General features: G+C 34.4%; 1 non-coding gene and 2 pseudogenes across 1 annotated transcript; 1 reads left to right on the plus strand and 2 right to left on the minus strand.

Moving 5' to 3' along the window:
* Window positions 1–2562: 2562 nt before the first annotated feature.
* On the minus strand, window positions 2563–2715 carry LOC126707845 (U4 spliceosomal RNA). Its single transcript, XR_007649143.1, has one exon. It is a non-coding gene; the product is annotated as a U4 spliceosomal RNA (small nuclear RNA).
* Window positions 2716–3419: 704 nt separating this feature from the next.
* On the plus strand, window positions 3420–6788 carry LOC126705210 (probable pre-mRNA-splicing factor ATP-dependent RNA helicase DEAH5; annotated as a pseudogene).
* A 412-nt stretch (window positions 6789–7200) lies between these two features.
* Window positions 7201–10327, minus strand: LOC126707492 (V-type proton ATPase subunit B 2-like; annotated as a pseudogene).
* Window positions 10328–21590: the final 11263 nt, after the last annotated feature.

The following is a 21590-nucleotide window of genomic DNA, read 5'->3' on the forward strand; positions in this document are numbered from 1 at the left end:
ACCAAACTAAGTGCAATGGAAATTAAAATTGACACGTTGATTTGTTGACGAATGAAGAAAACCTCTCGCAAGACAAAAACCTCACTGAGTGAATTTTAAGTCACCACTCTCAAGAATCCACTAATCAAGAACAAGCGGTTACATTTATAATGAATCTTACCACTACCCTGGCCTATCCCAAAATACCAACAAACTGTTGAACCTTTACTCCAATCCCTAATTAGACTTAATCTTGTAGAAGACTTCTTCCTTCACACGGATCCTAGTACGTGACTAACTTCCAACAACTGATTGATTATTGTCGGATGCAAAGTTCTTCACTCCAAAGCACATTGAAGATTTGGAAGCACTTGGTAACAAAACCCTAAGGCGCAAAAAAACTAAGTAGCTTCTCACAGAGTGTATGAGTTCTCTAATTAAGTTTCTGAGTATTTGATTACTTTAAAATAAAGCTTTTTATATGGTCTAGAGGTTTAGTGAATGAAAACCTAGCAATCCAAGTCTTCATGGGCCGATATTCAAATTTGAGAATTCTGAAATCATAGAGCTCAATAGATCGAGAGGTATCAAGCTTGTGTTAAGAATCCTTCATTAAGTCTCGATAGATACTAGTGTTGAGACTAGTGTCAAGTTTCACTGAATCAGCTTTTCTTTACTTGTTTCTTAGTTCAATTTTCATGTCTTTGATAATACCACTTGTAAAGTAAACTTCACATACATGTTGATATATTAAACCCAACTTAGATCTATCCAATTACAAGTAAAGTACATTCTGTCAAAGAATAAGCTAATACATAAAAAATATGACCCTAACACATTCAACCCATGTTATAAATTTATATTCCCTGGTTATTTGCCTCAATCTGAAAAAAAATTTCATGCTGAAACTCAAATGAGCCGATAAGAACCTTCTTTTCTTCTTATCAATGCTCTTTTGTAGTTTTTTTTTTTTTTGGTGTTTTGTAAGCGTGCCATGCAATGACAGAATTATATCATCATGTATGACCGCACCGACTTACTGTAAAATCTAATTTGCATGTTCCATTAGCGAATGAAAAATGAGATTTTATCCAAAGTTGGTGTGGTCATTCGCGTGATTACTCTATCGTTACTGAGCAGTTGCATTCTGTATTACAGTGCTTTCAATGCTCTGTTGAAGGATTTCTTAGTGGTCACCTCTTGTGAAATTAATTTTGGTTAGTTATTTAATTTGATAAAGTACATGGAATTTTGCAATTTTGGGTATTTGATTTAAGTACCTCGGATTGTTAGGAACTAGTATAATAAGCATTTTCTTGGTGGTGGAGAAGCTCATTTCGTTTTTGCCTCAATTTGTAGTGCAGTTCATTCTTGTTCTGAGTTTTGCACAAGACCTCCCGTTTTGCTGGTTTTTGCAGACGGTTGTATTTGTGGCATTCAACAAGGTTTGTATGCCTAATCATTTTATTTCCTTTTCTTTGCATTTTCATTGTCATCTTGATAACTTTTTGAATAATATCTTAGACAACCCTGCTTCTAATGTTTACGTACAACTTGGGATATATGGTCAATAAGAGGTATTAAAATTATGAGAGAATCTAATCCTCCTGCCCAATTTTGACAGGTAATTACTGCACAATATTTTGTGTGGTTTTTCTGTCTTTTGCCTCTAATACTTCCATGGAGCCAAATGAAGTTAAGATGGAAAGGTCTTTCCTGCATATTAGTGTGGATGGGTGCTCAACTTCATTGGTTGATGTGGGGTTATATGCTCGAATTCAGGGAAAGAATGTCTTCCTTCAACTGTGGATGGCAAGCATTTTTTTCTTAGCTGCAAACACCTATGTGGCTATGTTCTTACAGCAGTCATCCAGCATCATCGATGCTCTCCGGTTTTCATTGGGTTAGAAAACACTTCGAAGGGTGCAAGGAAATTACAATGATGGAACAAGTAACTTTATTGATTGCTCTTCATGTTGTCTATCATACTTTTTCTCCAACTCTGTATTGGAAAATTAGATGGTGCAGCTGTTTCTTTTTTCCAGTTTTAGAATATCAGTATGTAACCTTTCTATAATGTAAGAATACATTTCGTTCGTTTATCGCCCATTACATGCATCTAACTGAGAATTTCCTCTCTTTAACCTCTGTCAACATTGATATTTTCTTTTCTGTCAAAATTGATGTAATTTGTAGTGCTTATTTCAAGGATAATTTTTTTTAATAAATAAAGAAGGCTGAATTAAAAACCACACCATTTCAATTTAAAAAACTCAATTCCTTGAGTTTAATTATTATTGTTATTTACACAATTTTTTTCTAGCTGGATTTTCTAGTTGAGTTATATAATTGGATTTTCACTATTTTTTAGAGTTGAGTTGAGTTATAAATTACAATATTTTCTAGAGATTAAGTGAGGTGATCACATTCTCAACTTTTATGCAATCACTATCATCCAAATATCTCTAGTTTTGTTCAATCACTCTAATCAGAACTGTTTAAAACCCTTAGAAATTAAAAAAAGATGAAGTTTTTGAACATATATACAGTGTCTAATAAAATATTTTGGACTACTAATTGTAGGGCTTTACCCAAAAATGGGAGCCCTTCCAGAAATTCTCAAAGGCCAGGGCTGAACCCAGGCCTAAGAGGGGGTTTGGAAATAGTTTTCAACCAGCAATAGACGCGCCTCGGTTAGAACCTCACTAGCTGCGTCATTGCCCCAAGCGCAAAGAGATTTAGCCAAACCGTTTTGCTCTATTTATATATTTATCTAATAGAGCTCAGTATGAATACACAAACCATGTGGGACTACTGCAGCCTCAACCATATGTTTGGTTTCACTTTCTCCTTTATTCATTGCATTTTATTGACGAACAAAACGTGTTTCTCCACCAACTTGTTAGTTTTCACCAATGAATCAATATGAGATTTTAGTTCTTATTGAATTCCGACGCAGAAACAAAATGCATAAAATTTTCATAATCATAGATTTCGACTAAAACCAAGCGAGCTACATCAACTCAAACTGGTCTTCTAGTAGTAGCCATTACAACATTTATTACCACTTAAAATTAGAGATCCACGTTCCTTAAACAACAACACCACCATGTTCCTTAACTTAAATATATAAATTATGGAATGCCTCAATTACTGATTGCACAGCATGAATGGTTTTCAGTGTGTATCTACGACGGGTTTAAGAAACTCGAATACCTATCACTCGTCTCCAAGGTCTGCTCTGAACTCGAAACGCATTTAGGATTTGGAGACAAAGTTCTCGCCGAGTTCATCACCGACTTGGGCCGACACTGCGACACCCTCGTCGGATTCGACTCCAAACTGAAAGAGAATGGCGCTGAGTTGCCCGATTACTAGGCCAGAGACGGGTGAGAGGCATCTAGCACATAAGTTTAGAGGTTTTGGTTTATCATCGGCATATGAAGAAGGATGCTTATGGACATGAACAATCCCTTAGCTTTGGACAGAGGTCGAAGCTGTCGATTCAGGAACAGAGGCAGAGCTTGCCAATCTATAAATTAAAGAAGGAACTCATTCAGGCTGTGCATGAAAATCAAGTCCTAGTTGTAATTGGTGAGACTGGTTCAAGTAAAACAACTCGGGTAACTCAATATCTAGCAGAAGCTAGATACAAAACAAAGGGTAAAATCGGCTGAAGAGTTTGGTTGTCATTTGGGTGAGTATAAAATCTGAAACTTTCTTTCTAAAATAGAAGAACAGAACTTTATTGATTCAGAAAAATGAAGGTGATACAAAAACTGATCCCAATAAATTAAGGTTATTCTATATATATATATACACGTGTCTCAGATAACCAATTCCCTAATTTTCAGCAAAATTAGTTTCTAACAATTCTAAACTATACAGAGGTATTATAGCATTTACAAGACAGACCAATTCCTACAAGCCACGTGCATCCTCAAGCATTGAACAAAGGGCATTAGTTTTAACAGTGAGGAAGTTGGATATGCTATTCGATTTGAAGATTGTATTGGTCCAGATACTGTCATCAAGTACATGACCGATGGTATGCTTCTTAGGGAAATTTTGATAGATGGTAACCTTTCTCAGTACTCTGTTATTATGCTCGATGAAGCACATGAGAGGACTATACATACGGATGTTCTCTTTGGATTACACAAGCAACTAGTGAAACGAAGACCCGACCTTTGCTTGATTGGCACGTCTGCAACACTGGATGCAGAGAAGTTTTTAGGGTACTTCTTTAACTGTAATATATTTATAATTCCTGGTAGAACTTTTCCTGTAGAGATACTCTACTCCAAACAGAACCAGAAGGAGACATCCTTCTCTTCTTGACTGGTCAGGAGGAGATTGATTTTGCATGCCAATTTCTTCATGAAAGGATGAAAGGGCTAGGTAAAAATGTTCCTGGATTGATTATTCTACCAGTTTATAGTGCACTTCCAAGTGAAATGCAGTCAAGGATATTTGAACCTGCATCTCCGGGGGAGAGGAAAGTGGTAGTTGCTACCAATATCACCGAGGCATCTTTGACAATTGATGGAATATCTTATGTTATTGTTCATGGGTTTGCAAAGCAGAATGTGTATAACCCGAAGCAAGGGCTTGATTCACTTGTCATAACTCCTATTTCACAAGTTTCAGCCAAGCAGCGAGCTAGGCCTGCTGGGGGTACGGGACCTAGGAAATGTTATCGCCTCTACACTGAGTGCATACCGCAATGAGATGTACCCTACTTCAATTCCTGAAATACACAGGATAAATCTTGGGTTAACTACGCTTACCATGAAAGCTATGGGGATAAATAATCTTCTGTCTTTTGATTTCATGGATCCACCTTCACCCCAAGCTCTCATTTCTGCCATGGAACAGTTGTACAATCTAGGAGCTCTTGATTAGGAAGGGCTTCTGACCAAATTGGGCCAGAAAATGGCAGAATTTCCTCTTGAACCACCATTATCTAAGATGCTGCTTGCCAGTGTGGACCTTGGATGCAGTGATAAGATTTTGACCATCATTGCAATGATTCAAACAGGGATATCTTCTAAAGGCCTAGAGAGAAACAAGCGCAAGCTGATCAGAAGAAGGCCAAGTTTTTCCAGCCAGAGGGAGACCATCTAACATTACTTGTGGTTTATGAGGCTTGGAAAAGTAATAACTTTTATGGGCACTGGTGTTTTGAGAACTTTGTTCGGTATAGATCCTTGAGAAGGGCAAAGGATGTGAGAAAACAGCTCCTCACTATCATGGATAAATATAAATTGAACGTAATAACTGCAGGGAAAAATTTTACAAAGATCTGAAAGGCGATTACTGCAGGTTTCTTTTTCCATGCATCTAGAAAGGATCCACAAGAGGGCTATAAGACCCTAGTAGAGAACCAACAATTCTATATACATCCAAGCACTACTCTTTTCCAGAGGCAACCTAACTGGATCATCTACCATGAGCTGGTGATGACTACAAAGGAGTACACGTGAGAGCAGTGGCGAAGCCAGGATTTTGTGTGTGGGGGGGCCGACTAGAAAATGAAATTATTAAATTTTTTTCCTCAAAAGTCTTTGTCGGAGTTTAAGTACTTTATAAGTCTATATAAATCAATATTATTTGTGTATGGTTATATACATATATGATATATTAGGTGATTTATATTTTATATTATAGAACATATACAATTAAACAAAACAAATATATACCATTAAACAAAACAATAAAGGATCTTCTTAAAAAAAAAATAAATAAATAAGAAATTGAAGAGGAGTCACATCACCCACATGGAGAGTAGATAAAATAGTGTTTATTGTGTACCTTTTGAAGTGTCTAATTTTTCACCACACACATGGAGGGCATCCTCTTAGAGTTGGAGAGTAAAAAGCCCAAGGCTTTGGCAATCAGTACTAAAAAACTTGTAGAATAAAACAACAAAAAGCTAATAAGAGAGAGTGAGAGAGAGCCAGAAAGGAGAGAAACGGAAAAGATTTTAAAGACCCACCTATCAGCCCAAATGGAAAAAAACTGGTATTGTTTTCTAAAGTCGATGGAGACAAGCGCACGGAACACAGCCTCCTTCGACCTTAATTTCAAAGTAAGCCAAGTAAATTTTTTGTGAATGAGGAAGAGCAAAAATTGAAACCCCTTTTTGTCTCCTTTATTTTATGAGATAATTGTAAAAATAAATACGTGCTTTTATTGTATAGATATCTTGATAATAATTACTGTATTTGTGTTTTTGAAGTGTTATGTTCACAATATTTTCACAATAAATTTGTCATTTTAGATTTAAGTGGCGGGTAAAAGAGTAATATAAGTGGTGGTTTAAAAACAATAATAACTCATCACTTAGATTTATTATGAAAAATATTGTGGATATATTATTATTATTATTTTAAAAGAAAATTTAAAAAGGAAAATAATTTTAATAGCAAGATTGGGGGGCCAGGAGCTTATATTGGGAGATTGGTTTCATAGATTTCGGGATCTCATTTATATAAATGATTTTTTTTTTTTTAATTTGGGGGGGCCATGGCCCCCTTTGGCCCCAACGTGGCTCCGCCACTGCGTGAGAGGTCACGGTTATGGATCCTAAATGGCTTGTGGAACTAGCGCCTAGATTTTTCAAGGTGGCAGATTCTACAAAGTTGAGCAAGCGAAAACGACAAGAAAGGATTGAGCCACTATATGACAGACATCACGAGCTGAATTCTTGGCGTCTAAGTAAACACCATGCTTGAGATGTCTCGATGTCATTCATTTTGATTATGGGTATTGCTGTAAATCGGAATGGTGCTATTTGCTTGGTTGTCCCTCGTTATTTGATGTGGTGCATTCAGCGGGAGAGAAATAACCGGCACTTAGAGGGTTCAGAAAAAGCAATTTCAGATCTTAAACTATTCTTTTTAAGATCTTTAGGACTAGGTTTTAGTGTAAGGTTTTGTTCTTTTGTTTCAGTTCATGGTTTAATGGAATTTTGTACTTTATGCGCTTGATTTTATTGTAAAAGGGAGCTGCTAGTTCTATTCAGATTATTGTTACACTACATGAATTTTATTGTATTATTGTTGTTACACTACATGAACTTCATTGTAAACGGGAGCTGCTAGTTTTATGCAGTTTTTTCGGTCATTAACCAGTTGTTGTAAACCCATTCACTCTAAAAAATTCATCAAAACCATGCTACAATAGAGAATGTAAAATTCTTAATGATGGCATAAAACTATTAGTTTGTTTCCTTAGATACAGTTTATTGCATTTAGTTTATTATGTGACACACACACACATAATGTTCCTATTAAAAATATTGTTTTACATGTTAACATCATGTACACGGTGCTAAATTACTGTGATAATAAGAAACGCACATCCACTTGAAATTTATTTCCCACCATTGAACTAATATGCTAAATGACATTCCTTTAAAACTTTACCTGTCAGTTGTTCAACTGCCTGTCAACGTATATCTGTCCCTCTGTGATATATCTAGTAAGATCTGGGGTTGGATGCATAATGTCTGAGCAAACAAAGAAATCAAAGTTCAAGATTTTTTTTTTTTTTGGTAAATCAATGTTCAAGAATTGATTTGTCATTAAAACAAGATCAACGAATAGGTGAGATGATTTGAGAATCCATTACCATCATTAGGCAATGCTAAAATCAGAATTTGTGTAATAGAGCCTTTCCGCCCTTCAATTCTTCCAGCACGCTCATAAATTGTTTCCAAATCAGTACACATATACCCACGATACAATGCCTTCCCGGCACTTCTTGACAGGCAGCAGAAACCTGCACAGTAGCAATTAGTTGTTTGCGTCAAGCAAATTGTTTTAGAAAGCTTTTGAGGCTCTTACAGAGAACTCAAAATACTCCAGACAAACAACAAAGTCTTGACTTTCAAATATACTTGGAAGCCATGTAAAATTTGTAAATATATTATATATTTCTAAGTATTAGAATCACAAAAAGATGTTGAAGGATGTACAGGCGGCTTCATGCATCCTGACACTGACCTTAGTTTATTTCATAAATTACAGTATATGGCACAGCCCCGGTGCAAATTAAGACGTAAAGATTTTACATTACCTCATGAAGAGCATCAGCATAAGAACTCATATTTGTAAGAATGACAAGAACATGCTTCCCACATTCAAAAGCCAAATGTTCAGTAGTAGTAAGAGCTATACGAGAAGTGATAATATGTTCAATTTTAGGGTCATTTTCCTGTAAAAGAGCACATCAGACGACACAGTTTACAAATGCAATTCAAACACTGTATAACTTAACTCATAAAGGAACAAGTACATCAAAATATGGTCCATATGCAGATTTATAATTATACCAGGTTCAGAAAAAGAGTCACACTCTCCATAGAGCCATTTTCCTTAAAATCACATTTGAAAACTGTGAAGTCTCCATATTCACACCCATAGCTACAAATACAATGGCAATATTGTCCTCTTCTGCATACTGTAAATTAATAAAGTAGGTCAGCATAATCACTTAAAAGTTAGGGGGGAAGAAGTCAACAACTAGAAGATAAGAGACATAGTAACACAAGTGGTGATGTAAGAAATAATTAACTCAGTGAATTCTAAAGGAAAAGGAAACAACTGGATCAATAGTAAGCAATATCATATAACAACACTTCAATTAAAGGAGTTGGGCTCCTATCTTTGAGCCATTTCAACTCTTTCAGAAAGTTTAAATTTACTTTATACTACAAATCTGGGCAATTTTACCTAAGAGAAAAAAATTTTAAAAGTTCAGTTACTTAAACCCACAAAGAGAAGTAAACATTGTAAAAGGGAGCTGCAAGTTCTATTCAGATTTTTTTTTTTTTTTTGGATAAATAATGGAATTGAATTAACCAAAAAACCAGGTACACTAGGGGTGTACATGGGTAGCAGTACATCAAACTCTTAAATTACAATGATCAAGCAATTCTAAAAAATTAGAACATGGAAAAAGATTAAAAACCGAACTCCTATCCAGCAAGGTGTGGAGAAGGAGAGATTTAATTTCCAGAATAGACCGTTCCTTCCCTTCAAAACATCTTGAGTTCTATTCTTGCCAAATACACCAAAAGACACAATGTGATACAGCCCTCTACAAATCAATGCTTTGATGTCCACCGAAGGAACCTTGCCAACACTAAATAATGTTGTGCATGCATCTATGTACGCCTAACATAAAAATCAGGAAAAAATGCCTATTCATTAGAAATTATAGGGGGATCCTTTTGGTGCTGTCCTGCATTCAATCATCCAACTAGTTTAATATTCAGTTATCTTAGCTAACACATATTTGTATGGCAGATATACCTCAAAAAGATTTTCAGGACTCTCCATCACTTGACCAAACCAGCCTAGCGACATATCTGAGCAGATATTTCATAATGGGGAAGACCAACAGCTGAGAAAAGTGGAATCTTGTGTCCTCTAGCAATGGAATTAATGACATCAATTGTATCATCTCCTCATGATAGGTTCTCTCACTAGGTTTGAAGAAAACGTTCATGATGTCCTTTATTGTTTTTGAAGAAAATGTTCATGGTCCAAAGAAATAAAAAGAGATGGATTGAAGTGCATAACTAATTGAAATAATCTATCATGGAGGTCCTGTTGCTTTAGCCTAACACACAAAAGCAAAAGTTTCTAATTCCAAATGATCATTTCTGTCAATTATAATTAATGGAATTTTGGCAGAATGATCAACTTGAACAATTCTTAAAACTTATGGGTCAATAATACAAAATTGAAAGTACTGAATGAGTACAAAACCAGCATGTTGTCACACTCTGGATTAGTAGAAGCAAGGAAAGAAAATTTTCCATTCACTTGTGGTCATGAAGTTAGCTGGTTGTAGCTGGGTATACGTAGAAAATGGAGTTCACACATTCACTTGTGGTGATACGTCTCACTATAAAACTGTGGATATATACAGAAGTCTAGCTTGCTTGTCTTAAAAACTACCATATGAAATAGCGTGGCTGCATGGGGCATTGCATTGAGGTCATCTTTGAATGACAGTGTGACAAAGTGACAGATTCTGGATGCTTTTGGACATAGAAATTCATGGTTTAGTCTCCAAAGTGGAGGCCTCCACCTGCTCGATAAAATGCTTGTGAGAACACTGTATCGGGTTGAGAAAAAGAAGAGGATGTGGCAGAGAAGAGAGTCAGGTAGACTGCTAATTACGTAATCATCCATCTCTAGGCTGAAAGTGTGAGTGTGTGTTTTTCGCTTCGGAAAAATATTTGAGTGAGTGAACTGTGAAATAAGTGAGTCAGAAAGAAACTAATTCGTAGCAACAAATTCTGGAAAAGCACCAACCCGTAAGACAGCTAGACTCACAAAACACACACTCTCTCTCTCTCTCTATATATATATATATATATATATATATAAAGCTACAAAGTTCTTCAGGTTATGCTATTGCTTTTATTTTATTTTTTTTGTGTGTATATGTTATTGCTATTGGTATTAAGTATTAATTAATTTTATCAAAAAAAAGTATTAATTTATGTTTCTAATAAAAGCAAAGTTCTTGAGGTTATGCTATTGCCTTTATTTTTTTTATATGTTAATTATCGATATTGGTATTAAGTATTAATTAATATGTTTCTAAAAAAAAACATTAATTAATATTATATGTTATTTTCAAACTATATTATTAAAAAAGAAAAGAAAAGTAATGCTAGAAATACAAACTATTTTACAACATCAGTGATATTAATGCCGAGTCTAGATAAAAACAAGTAAAAAGTTTGCCACAACATCGGTTTGTAAAAATGTCGTAAGACAGTTTGTGTCTATACCATTACTCTAAAAAAAATTATATAAATTAAAATTTCTTTTTATTATATTTAATTTGACTCAATTGAATTAATAAATTCCATTGTTTTTTATTATCGACAATTAATATTAGATGTACTCTTTTTTTTGGTAAACAATATATTAGATGTACTCACCGATCTAAAGGAAAATATTCATTTTGTAAATTAATTTTATGCTAAAATGCAAAACTCACTGTGGGAGGATGAACTTGAACACGGGCTGAGGACCAAAGGCCCAACATATCATATCTTAAAAGATGAGTCCAGCCCAAAGATGTGAATATGAGCGAAGAAGCCCAAGGTATAAAAGACAACTCCCAAGAACAAATCCCGTGGAAGTCTACGGTACCTACCATTACCAAGGCTCCCTACCAAGGTAATAAGCAAGGCTTTTCACACAGCAGAAAGGCAAGGAACCATGAATAACCAGTTCTCCTCTAGTCTAAGATGCCACTATCATCAAACTCGCCTCGAGAAACACCATGAAGAGATAAGGACCAAAGAATCAGTCACCTCCGCATTAATGAGATGTTCTCAACCTAATCTCTTCCACATAAAATGATAATTGACTGGCTTGAACAGTGAAGACAACTCCAAAAGTCCTATTTCATGATGAAAGAATGGCAGAAGTGATGAGACAAGTATCCCCCAAATCCAGCTAGAAACAGGACAGCTACGAGAAAGGAAGGGGAATTTTTCTATAAAAGGAAGGGAGGTGCAATAGGAAAAGGGATTCAGTAAAATTGAGAGAAAAGATTTAAGGAAGAGCAAGAGATAGAAAGTTGCAATAGCATAATAGGACTAAGAGTTTTAGCTTTCAATCCTATCCTTTGTACCACGAGAAAGTTGTTCTTATATTAATAGAAGTCTTTTTGTTCCTTATTATCTTACAATTTGTTGTTTAGATCTCCCATTGTGGAATTTCTTACCTTTTTCTTTTCATAAATAAATTGTTTAAGTCCTTTTCTTTGTCACCATTTGAATAGTGGTCGTTTTTTAGCCCCACGCTCACTTTCTAAGTTCTATTAGTTTCAGTCCTTTGATTTTATTTATTAATTTATTTTCATTTCAGTCTTCTATACTTCAAGTTCTATCAATTTCTGTTAAAATATCTTTAAAAAAATCTAGAAAATATTTTTCAATCATTAATTTGATTTTTTTAAATAAAAAAATTGAAGAAAAAAATTAAAAATTTAAACAATTAATTGCAACATTTAACAAAAGTTAATGGAAATACCTTAATTGAATAAAATTGAAATTTAAAGGACTGAAATAAACAAAAATAAAGTTAAATGACTAAAATGAATTCTAATTAAATATAGATGGTGAATCTTACATTTTAACCCTAATATTAAAAGATTTTGGTTTCTCTTCTACTTTGGTTAACTAAAAGAAGGAAAAAGGTGGTGGAATGAAATAGTGTAAAAGAGGATTCGGCTTGTCAACTTCTTATCCTAGGATCCTTTATTTAACACTCGTTCATATCTGAATGCCACTCGTGTCATCTCACCTTCCGGGCTAATCACCAATCCTCCCCGTCGGAGTGGTTTATCAAGTGGGACCTCCACTCAAATCCGCAAAAACTAGGATTGATCGGAGTTGAAAGCTTTACAATCCACTTCCACCAACTCGCCTATGCTCCTCCCAATGTCACTCCCTGCTTCTTCGTTAATGAGATCAAACGGCAAACCCCACACTTGAATCCAAAAAGGTTTCTTCAAGAATGTTACCGACTTGACAGACATCCCTTTTTCCCATCTTCGCAAGGCCAAGAGATGATTGTCAAAACACCACGATCCGTTGTTCCACACCCACATCAGTTGGCTCTCCATCGAGAATTTGAACTGTAGCAACCCCTCATCCACTTCAATTATCTTCATATCGTCACCAAGCTTCCACATGGATTGCAGCACATTTTTTGCGGCCCGTAAGTTGATTTGTTTTGGTGTGAGAAATCGCCCTACTAGACTTAGGGAAAATTCCTCTAAAATTTCGTCTCTCTTCAATTGTGGGCTAATTTTGAGCCATGTGTCATAAATATTTTCTTAACCTTGGTACTTTGAAAATTATCATGATTCTCTTGCATCCAGGTATAACCATGTGTCATAAATGTTGTATTGGTAGAGCAGAAAATTATCATGATTCTCTTGCATCTAGGTGCCTTTCCCACTTCTTCTCTCCATTAAATCCTAATAAGCTCTTGCATATTCTGCAGTTATAAATTCACTTATTATTATTTTGTGTTTGTAAATTTCAGAACCATTTCTCTTTCACCTCTTAAATGTATTTCTCCTCTATGGCATTCACACATAGCCTCACATAATATGTGCACCTACATAGTGCAAAAGGCCTCTCTCTTCCTGTAGAAATTTAGCTTTGTATTGATCCAAAATGCGAAAAACAATCACTATATTTACCTAAAAAATAAAAGCCATTTCTATTTGTTTTTCTTCTTTTTGACATTTGTTTTCCTATGGCAGAGTCGATGATTGCACCAACTTGGTCCATTTCATGCTTCTTCTTCTTCCCTTATTTTTTATTCATTATGTCAACTGTTCTATTTGGAAAATGCCGTTGGATTGTTTTCTGAGTGATCATTCAGGAAATTTGTTGGGATTATTTTGTTTACAAACTTTTTTTTCTTTTTTCTCTTTTGAAACTAACAACTGTTACAATTTTGAAATTAATAGTGTTGATCACTGTAGTTTCATTACATCTTATCAAGCCCTTAGATTAAATAGCATTGGCCTTTGGATTAACCTCTTAGAAATTGCCTGCAACTTTTCTATCAAAATACTTGACTATAAGATTTTTGTGACATTAGGGCTTTGAACGAGTACTTCTAGGATCCTTTGGCTATTGTGTTTGTTATACTTGAGTTGTGACGTTTGGATTGATGCTTTGGGAGACAAAGAAAACCTTAAATTTTCAATATGTTAGAACTCCATCTAATTTAAAATTGTTAAGTCCCTTTTAAGTCAAGTTTTTGTGTTTTAAGAATTTGCATAAGCAGTTGGTCTATTGAGAATTACATGAGTTATTATTGCTGGCTTTGACACAAACCTTATGAGAGCAAACTATCCATTGTATTATGTGGATAGATGACTTGATTCAAAAATTTTCAATTGGTTAATTCAAATACAAAATGTCCTTTTTAGCTTACTGTATCCATTTCAATAAATCTTCATATTTTATTTATTTTTTCTTGCATTAGTTTTAACATAGCCAATAATATGTTATTGGGACAGTTGTTGAATCACTCCGCTTCATCCCTTATCAAGCAATAAATCCCAATGGAAGAAAGCAATAACAGATTTTCATGCAGCAGCCTACCAGCCTCTGCTGTTTCAAGATGCTATTGTAAGTGGGGTAAAACTTGCAATTGATACTATTTTTTTTTTTTTTTTTTGTTCTTATTTTGTTGCGAGGGTGATTGAAGTGACACGTGGTGGGTCTAAAATTTAATATTAAATTTTGGATCTTAAGAGTTAAATTTTGCATATACTTCCTTATAATGCTTCTCAAATCCACTTCAATTAATCAATGAGCTGAATAAATCGAACTAGAAACCTTTTCTTTTCTTTTCTTTTCTTTTCTTTTTTTTTTTTTTTTTTTGTAGAAATTGTATTTTCATATAATTAAGAACTTTAGTGGAAAAATGGATATGATAAACAAGTTTGAAAAGCTAAGTTTCTTATTTGAATGCATGGAATTCTCAGATTTTTAAATTATTCCCAATTTTATTTAAGGGCATGTCATTTTATGTTCATGTGTTTCATATTTCATCCAATGATGGGTAAACAAGTTTAATGGGAAAAGAAGTTAAAGTGAGTAATCATTTTTTCTTATTCGAGAATTCCTAATACATGTAGAATGGTCAGGAGGAAGAGAAATAAGCAGAATGGTAGGGGTGGTGGTACAATCATGGTCCCCTAGTCCTATGCTAATGGAGGTTAAGGACATTCTTCAAACTTAGGTACTGCCTTTATTTTGATGTGCAGGTTATTTTATTTTCTTGAATATAATTTTTTTGAAGTTCCTCATCTTTGGACATAAGGCTCTTATTAGTAGTTGGAACTAAGTTTTGGAATTTGAAAATCTCCTCTTTATTTTTAAGTGAATATTCCCCATTGTGTTTTGTTGAGGACCATTTTTTCGGCCCACGTGGCATTACTTCATTGGCAACCCATGCCACATCAACATATTATTGATTTTTTGGGTAAATCTATTTAAAACCCAAAATAAGCTCATATCTCATCCAACTACATGGATTGGGCTCACATGGCCCACGAGATCCTTACTTCAAGAGGCGGATTCATGGTCCACATTTCCTCTTCATCAATTGGGATCATAACCCCACGACATCATCAACATCAACATGTGAATTGGGCTTAAGCAATGAATCAAAGCTGACGACCCATATTACCTCTCTTACACTCATGGCAAGCGGCTTCTTCAACAAGAGCCCATATTTACACAAAATAACAACAAAACCCGAGGTACGTCATCTCATCTTCGGCTTATGACCTAAGCTCATAAGTCTCTTTGGGGAAACTTTGTGAGTCGTGGTTTGGAGGGCTAAGAGGTATGTTCAGTAAAGCTTCAGTGGCTTAAAGTTGATAAAAAAGACATGTTGCTTGACGTGTCTTTTCCAACTTCCTAAACTCTGACGAGTCCGTGTGTAGCGGGTAACATATGGTAAGCATATTTTATCACATAGCACTTTAGATGATAAAAATTCCCTATTGCTGTTTTCCTAAACTTAACATTCATCATGTGACAAATACTCAATATCTCCAACCATCCAAATGCTGGGAAAATAACTGTTCATTCAACCCCCAGCTGTTGCTATACAAATTTAGAAACTTCATTATATTATTCTACATAAATCTCATTACTTCTTTAAGCTAAAATCCAACTCAAACACATGGTCTAATCTGATTGGCTACCTTTAATCTCCAACTATATACAAAACATTGATGATATCTCTAATACCCAGCTACTGTCTGCCACAATCAGACCATATATGTCTCTGCTAGAGTAGAGCATTAAATACTCTTCTTGCTCACTAAGACTATGTCACAACACAATGAGACCTTGACCAAATCTCTAAAGCCTCCTTAGCCTTCAACCAATCCTTCTATTACTAGCTAGAAATGTATTGTAATGGAACCTTGGACCAAAAACACAAACACCTGAAAAGGAAATATTTCCAACTGAACCCTAGCAGTGCATTCAGCACTTGACACTTGGCTGGAAGTGATATCATCAGCCATTTAGTGCCCGTTTGGTTCAGCGTTTGAAACCCAAAACGCGCGTTTTCAAAAAAGCCAGCCCAAAAATAGTGTTTGGTAAGTAATAAACGCAACTTTTTGGAAAAACTGCGCGTTTCAAATTGATCCGTTGGGCTCTTCCAAAAATAACCAAATTACCCTTGATAAATCATCAGCTCTCGTCTCATCTCTCTGCTCTCCCAACAAATTTCCATATCCAAACACAAAAAAATCTATAACAAATTCCCAAATCCAAACACAAAAAAATCTATAACAAATTCCCAAATCAGTTAAGGAAAAAAAAAATCAATCCCTTGCAAATTAGGATTCCTCAAAATGCAAAAAAAAAAAAAAAAAAAAATCAGAATATAGCCTAGAGAATTACAGGACAAAATCGAAGTCGAAGCGTCAAAAACACCGAGCTCTGGGTTCGATCAAATCGGCGAACACCACCCAATCAAACCCGGATGACTCTGTCTCCGACCCCATTTTCGATCTCCAAGCCCTTCCCTCTAAGCCACGAAGAAGGAGAATGTTTTGGTGTTTGGAGAAATGGCAGGGAAGGAATAAAGAAAGGAGGAAAGAAGGATTAAAAAAGGAAGAAAGAAAAAAAAAAAAAAAAAAAAAAAAAGAGACGAAGAAGATGTTCTGGTGTTTTGGAGAAATGGCAAGGAAGGAATAAAGAAAGGAGGAAAGAAGGATTGAAAAAAAAAAAAAAAAGAAAAAAAAAAAAGAAAAAGAAAAGAATAGAGAGGAAGAAGGAGAGCTCTCTAGGACGTTCTGGAAACGTGGAGAAGTGAAATGGAAAAAGAAAGGAAAGAAGGAAATAAAGGAAAAGAGTGGCCAGTGGGTACGTGTGTGGACTGGAAAAAAAGAGGGAAAAAAAAAAAGAAAAAAAAAAGAAGAAAATGCGGTAAGTGAGTGGAGGAGAAAAAAAATGAAAAAGAAGGAAATATTATCACAATATTTTCACAATAAATATTAAGTAGTAGGTTATTATTAGCTAACACTTGTCGGAAAAAATAATTTTTTTAGAAAGAGAAAAAAATAATTTTAATAGTACGTTCAAATTAAAATTAGTATCAATTTTTATCACAATATTTTTACAATACTTTCACAATAAATCTTAAGTGGTAGATTATTATTAGCTAATATTGGTAAGAAAAAAATAATTTTTTTAGAAAGAGAAAAATTGATTTAAGTATGATGAAGTAATTGATTTAAGTATGAAACAAACTCACATTAAAAAAAAAAAAGTATGAAATAAATTCCCTTATATATACATTGTCCTTTTTGGTCATTTACCCCTCAAAAAGCCACTTTTATAAGTGCTAGCCAAACACTCAGCTTTTTCATTATGCACTTTTTAACAGTTTTTACCAAACACTCAGCTTTTTGAAACTCCACTTTTTCATTATGCACTTTTTCAAAAAGTTGAACCAAACTCACCCTTAGTGCTGAAATCCCAGCAACCAACTGTTATACCCAAAATAGCAAGATACCCTTGAAAGAGATCTTACCATTTTTTAGCCAAATCCATGAAATGACCTCCCCAGCAGTCTGAAATCACCCATCTGACCTCATTGGCTTCTGCCCAAAGCAAACAACTGTCTTATGATAGTTGTCTCATGATAGCTGTCACAATTTTTCCTGATAGCTGGGACAGCTTTTTCATGATAGCTATCACAGCTTTTCCTGACAATTGGGACAGCCTTTTTCAAAACAGCTGTGACAGTTGACCTAGCAACCTAAACATTACTGATTTTTTCACATTTGGCTAAAACCAAAACCAACTATTGAAACTACATTTCTCTTGCTAAAATACCTTCATTTTCTATTGCTCTTTCCCCAGTAGCTCTTACCTGAAACAGCAAGAATACCTTAAAACTAAACATACCTTTTTTGGCCAAATCTTAAAATGGATTCTCCGAAAATTTATTGCTATTTGGGACAGATTTTGGCTGATATTATTTGCTAAAATACCCCTTTAAACTCAGTTAAATGGAACCCTTCATCAACACCTCAAAAGGGACACAAATGGAGGGGAACTCTCTGAAAAACTTCTCTATTCTCTCTCCCTCTAAGGATCTTCTTAAGCTCTCAATAAAGTTCTAAGCTTCTGAGTATTTTAATTTCCAGATTAGGAACTAAACTCTTCAGCCCTTAGCTCATAAATGTCTTCATAAGCCTTCATACAATCCTAGCAAAAAATCCCAGGAGCTTTGCTAAACACACTACAGCACTATTACTCCTCTTATACTCATTCTCTCACTCTCCATATTCAGAAAACACACCTATCTTACTGCTCCTATCTCCAAATACCTAAACACATCTCCATACTATTCTCTTACAAAATCTTTCCTCTTGGAAAGCAATCTCTACAACTTCTCCAGCGGTTATAATCTCATATTTTTACTATCTTTAACCTCCATATATCTCATACTTCCATATATCATACATATTACAAATACTACATCCCACAAAATATCTATATCTTTTACCATCTCCACACTTCTCAAGAGATATCAAACACTCATGCTAAAAGTCCTTCTCATGGAAGGCATGAACTTCTATTACTAAAGTCCTTCTCCTAGAAGGCACCAAGATCTCATATCAAAGCCCTTCTCTTAGAAGGCACAAATACTCCATGTAAAAGCCCTTCTCATGGAAGGCAACACTATTCATAACTTCACAACAACTAAAAGAGCATTGTCAAGGGGAAAACTCATTTAAGTGCATGATAAGAGGGACAAGTTTAACTAGCCCCTACACACAGTTGGACATACTCTTTCTCTCTCCAGTTGCACCAATTTTTCCCCCTCAATCTTGAAGTTATCATGGCAAACTAACTCTCTACCACTGAGGTCACTTTGCTAGGATATTATCAACTCACAGAAGCTGTACAACTGGGGCTGCAAACCATCAGAGATAAGTGACCTTGCTTCCTTATCTTTAATTAAACACCATTGTGTATATGATTACTTCACATTTAAATACATGTTACTTTATTCCAACTACTATTACGACTATTAACCAAGGCTTAAACTCGTTTCAATGTATGATAAGAGGGGCAAACTTAACTAGCCTCTACTGCTAGTATTCTACTGGAATCCCATCAGCTCGCTAATACTACACAGCTGGGCTGCAAACCATCAGAGATAAGTGACTTTGCTTCCATATCTTTAAATTTACATCGTTAAGTACATGATTACTTTGCTTCTGAATAAATACTATATTTCAACTACTATTACAACTACTAATCAAAGCTATAATATCAAACACATATTATATATTTATTCAACCATTATCGTGATTCTTAGAATTTGGCTTTAATGGTCTTGTAGGCTTAAAAGTACGCCGGTAGCCATTGGACCACGTGGCCCAATGCTGAGTTCTGGAAGCAACTCCCTAAAAAGAACCCGGGCCTAGTAAGGTCATCCCTCCAACGGACCACATGTGGGTGGGCATCCGAAAAAAGGCCCCCGAACATGTTTTAAGCATTTCTAAAATAATGTAGAATAAAAATCAGTTAACGTGATTTCTCACTAAATAGCTAATTCATCTACTAACTCGGCTCTCCATAATTTTTATTTGCCACAAGTGACTAGTATTTTTTTTTTTTTTTAAATTTTAGGAAAGCCATCATTTTATGTAAACCATCATGTTATATATATATATATATATATATATCTGTCTTCTTTATTTGGTTATTAGAAAGGATTATAACAATATCAAAGACATTTTTGTAAGGTGTTTCATGATTTCATTCTCAACAATTTAAGTAACTAAAATACTATTACTTTATTCTACCATTTATCTTCAAAAAAAAAAAAAAAAATACTATTACTTTATAACTAATGATGTATAAAACCTCGAGGATGAATCTGATTTTTTTGTAATGCGTTATTTGTAAGTATAATCTACCTTCCAGAATATCATGAAAAAAAAAGAGTGCCAAACTTTTTTTTTTGGGCTTGAAAGTGCCAAATTAACATTATTAGAAATGTTAACAGTAATGTGGCATACTACCATACTGATGACATGGGGTTACTTTTCTTGATTCTTCTTGTGGCCCCAAAATTCTACAATAACTTGGTAGAATGAGTCTTCAATGTTTTAATTTCTTTAAGGGCTAATCATTTTTATGTGTGCGATGATGTATTAAACTATTATACAAAATTTTCCCATGCATCACAAGTTAGTGACCATCCCTTAAAAATTGAGATCAAAGCACAATATATGAGAAAATCGATGATATATTAAAGTCAAAACACAATCAAAATTCAAATGAGCTTCTAACTGTAGTCTAAAGTATCCATTTTAACTTTCTTAATTTTAATGCCGAGTGACCCATTTATGATACTCAATGAGAAAGCTAAGATGACCATTTCATTATTACCATTATTGAATATTTTCGTGTGCAAGGCATAAATGACCATTTCATTATTACTTTCTTCTTCTTCTTCTTCTTTTTTGCTTCACAACCATTTCATTATTGCTATTATTGAGTCTTTTTTAGTTTTTTATTTATTTATTTTTTGTCATTTAATTTTGATATATTATTATTATTTAGTAAGTTTTTTCAATTGGTTGCATTGATGTGAAGCTTATGATGAGCTGGTAATAAATACAAACAATCCAAGTCTAAATCTCAGATAATTTTCTTTTAGCCTTTTTTGCTTTAGTTAGTTTTCCATACAAATTAATTAGATTGTTCATATTTTTGCTGTAATTTTTTCTCTAAACTAATGAGAATATTTTTTTTTTGTTGTTTCAATTCAGATACTTTGTATACGAAGATCTTGGACATAAGAAATTGTGATTAAGTTGAACCATCTGCACCTATTCTCATCCAATTTTGGATATACTATTAGACCAACTTGTTCTTTTATTTTGTATTGTATTTAGTAGAATTTCACGAATAGTGTAGTATCTAATAGTGATTTTTAAAATTATATATTTAATAGCAGTGTAATGAGAAAAATTATTTTAGTACCTCCAAATATCCTAACTAAACTAATGTTCTATATGTTTAATAACCATGCACTGATTACATACTAGTTTTAGTAATGTGGATGGTGAGGCAGTGGGTTCAAGACCCACTAGGAGTGTCTGAAACTTGGTAATAAAATAGAGGACATGTTTTTATTGGTAATAAAAATTTTAAAGCACCACACCATATCCTAAAAGTTTTGCTAAATTACCACTTTCTCACAAATCACCAAGCTTAGCCGTCAACCTAAGATGAACGGATGTTGAATGTACATACACTCAAATGGCATAACACTCACATACTAGGCAACTAAATGGACTTTGCAACAGATACAGGAACAAACCAAACTAGAGTGTTAGATTCTGCCACAACTAAGAAATAAACATAGATAAGAGAAAAGTGGAGAATCATTCTAGATCAAAATAAATGAGAGAGAGTCCTTATGTACTCTTTTTAGTCAATAACCAATTTTTGTAAACCCAATAATGTAATTCATGACATCAATTGTAGA

The sequence above is a fragment of the Quercus robur genome, chromosome 11, assembly GCF_932294415.1.
Source record: "Quercus robur chromosome 11, dhQueRobu3.1, whole genome shotgun sequence".
Taxonomy (NCBI): Eukaryota; Viridiplantae; Streptophyta; class Magnoliopsida; order Fagales; family Fagaceae; genus Quercus; species Quercus robur.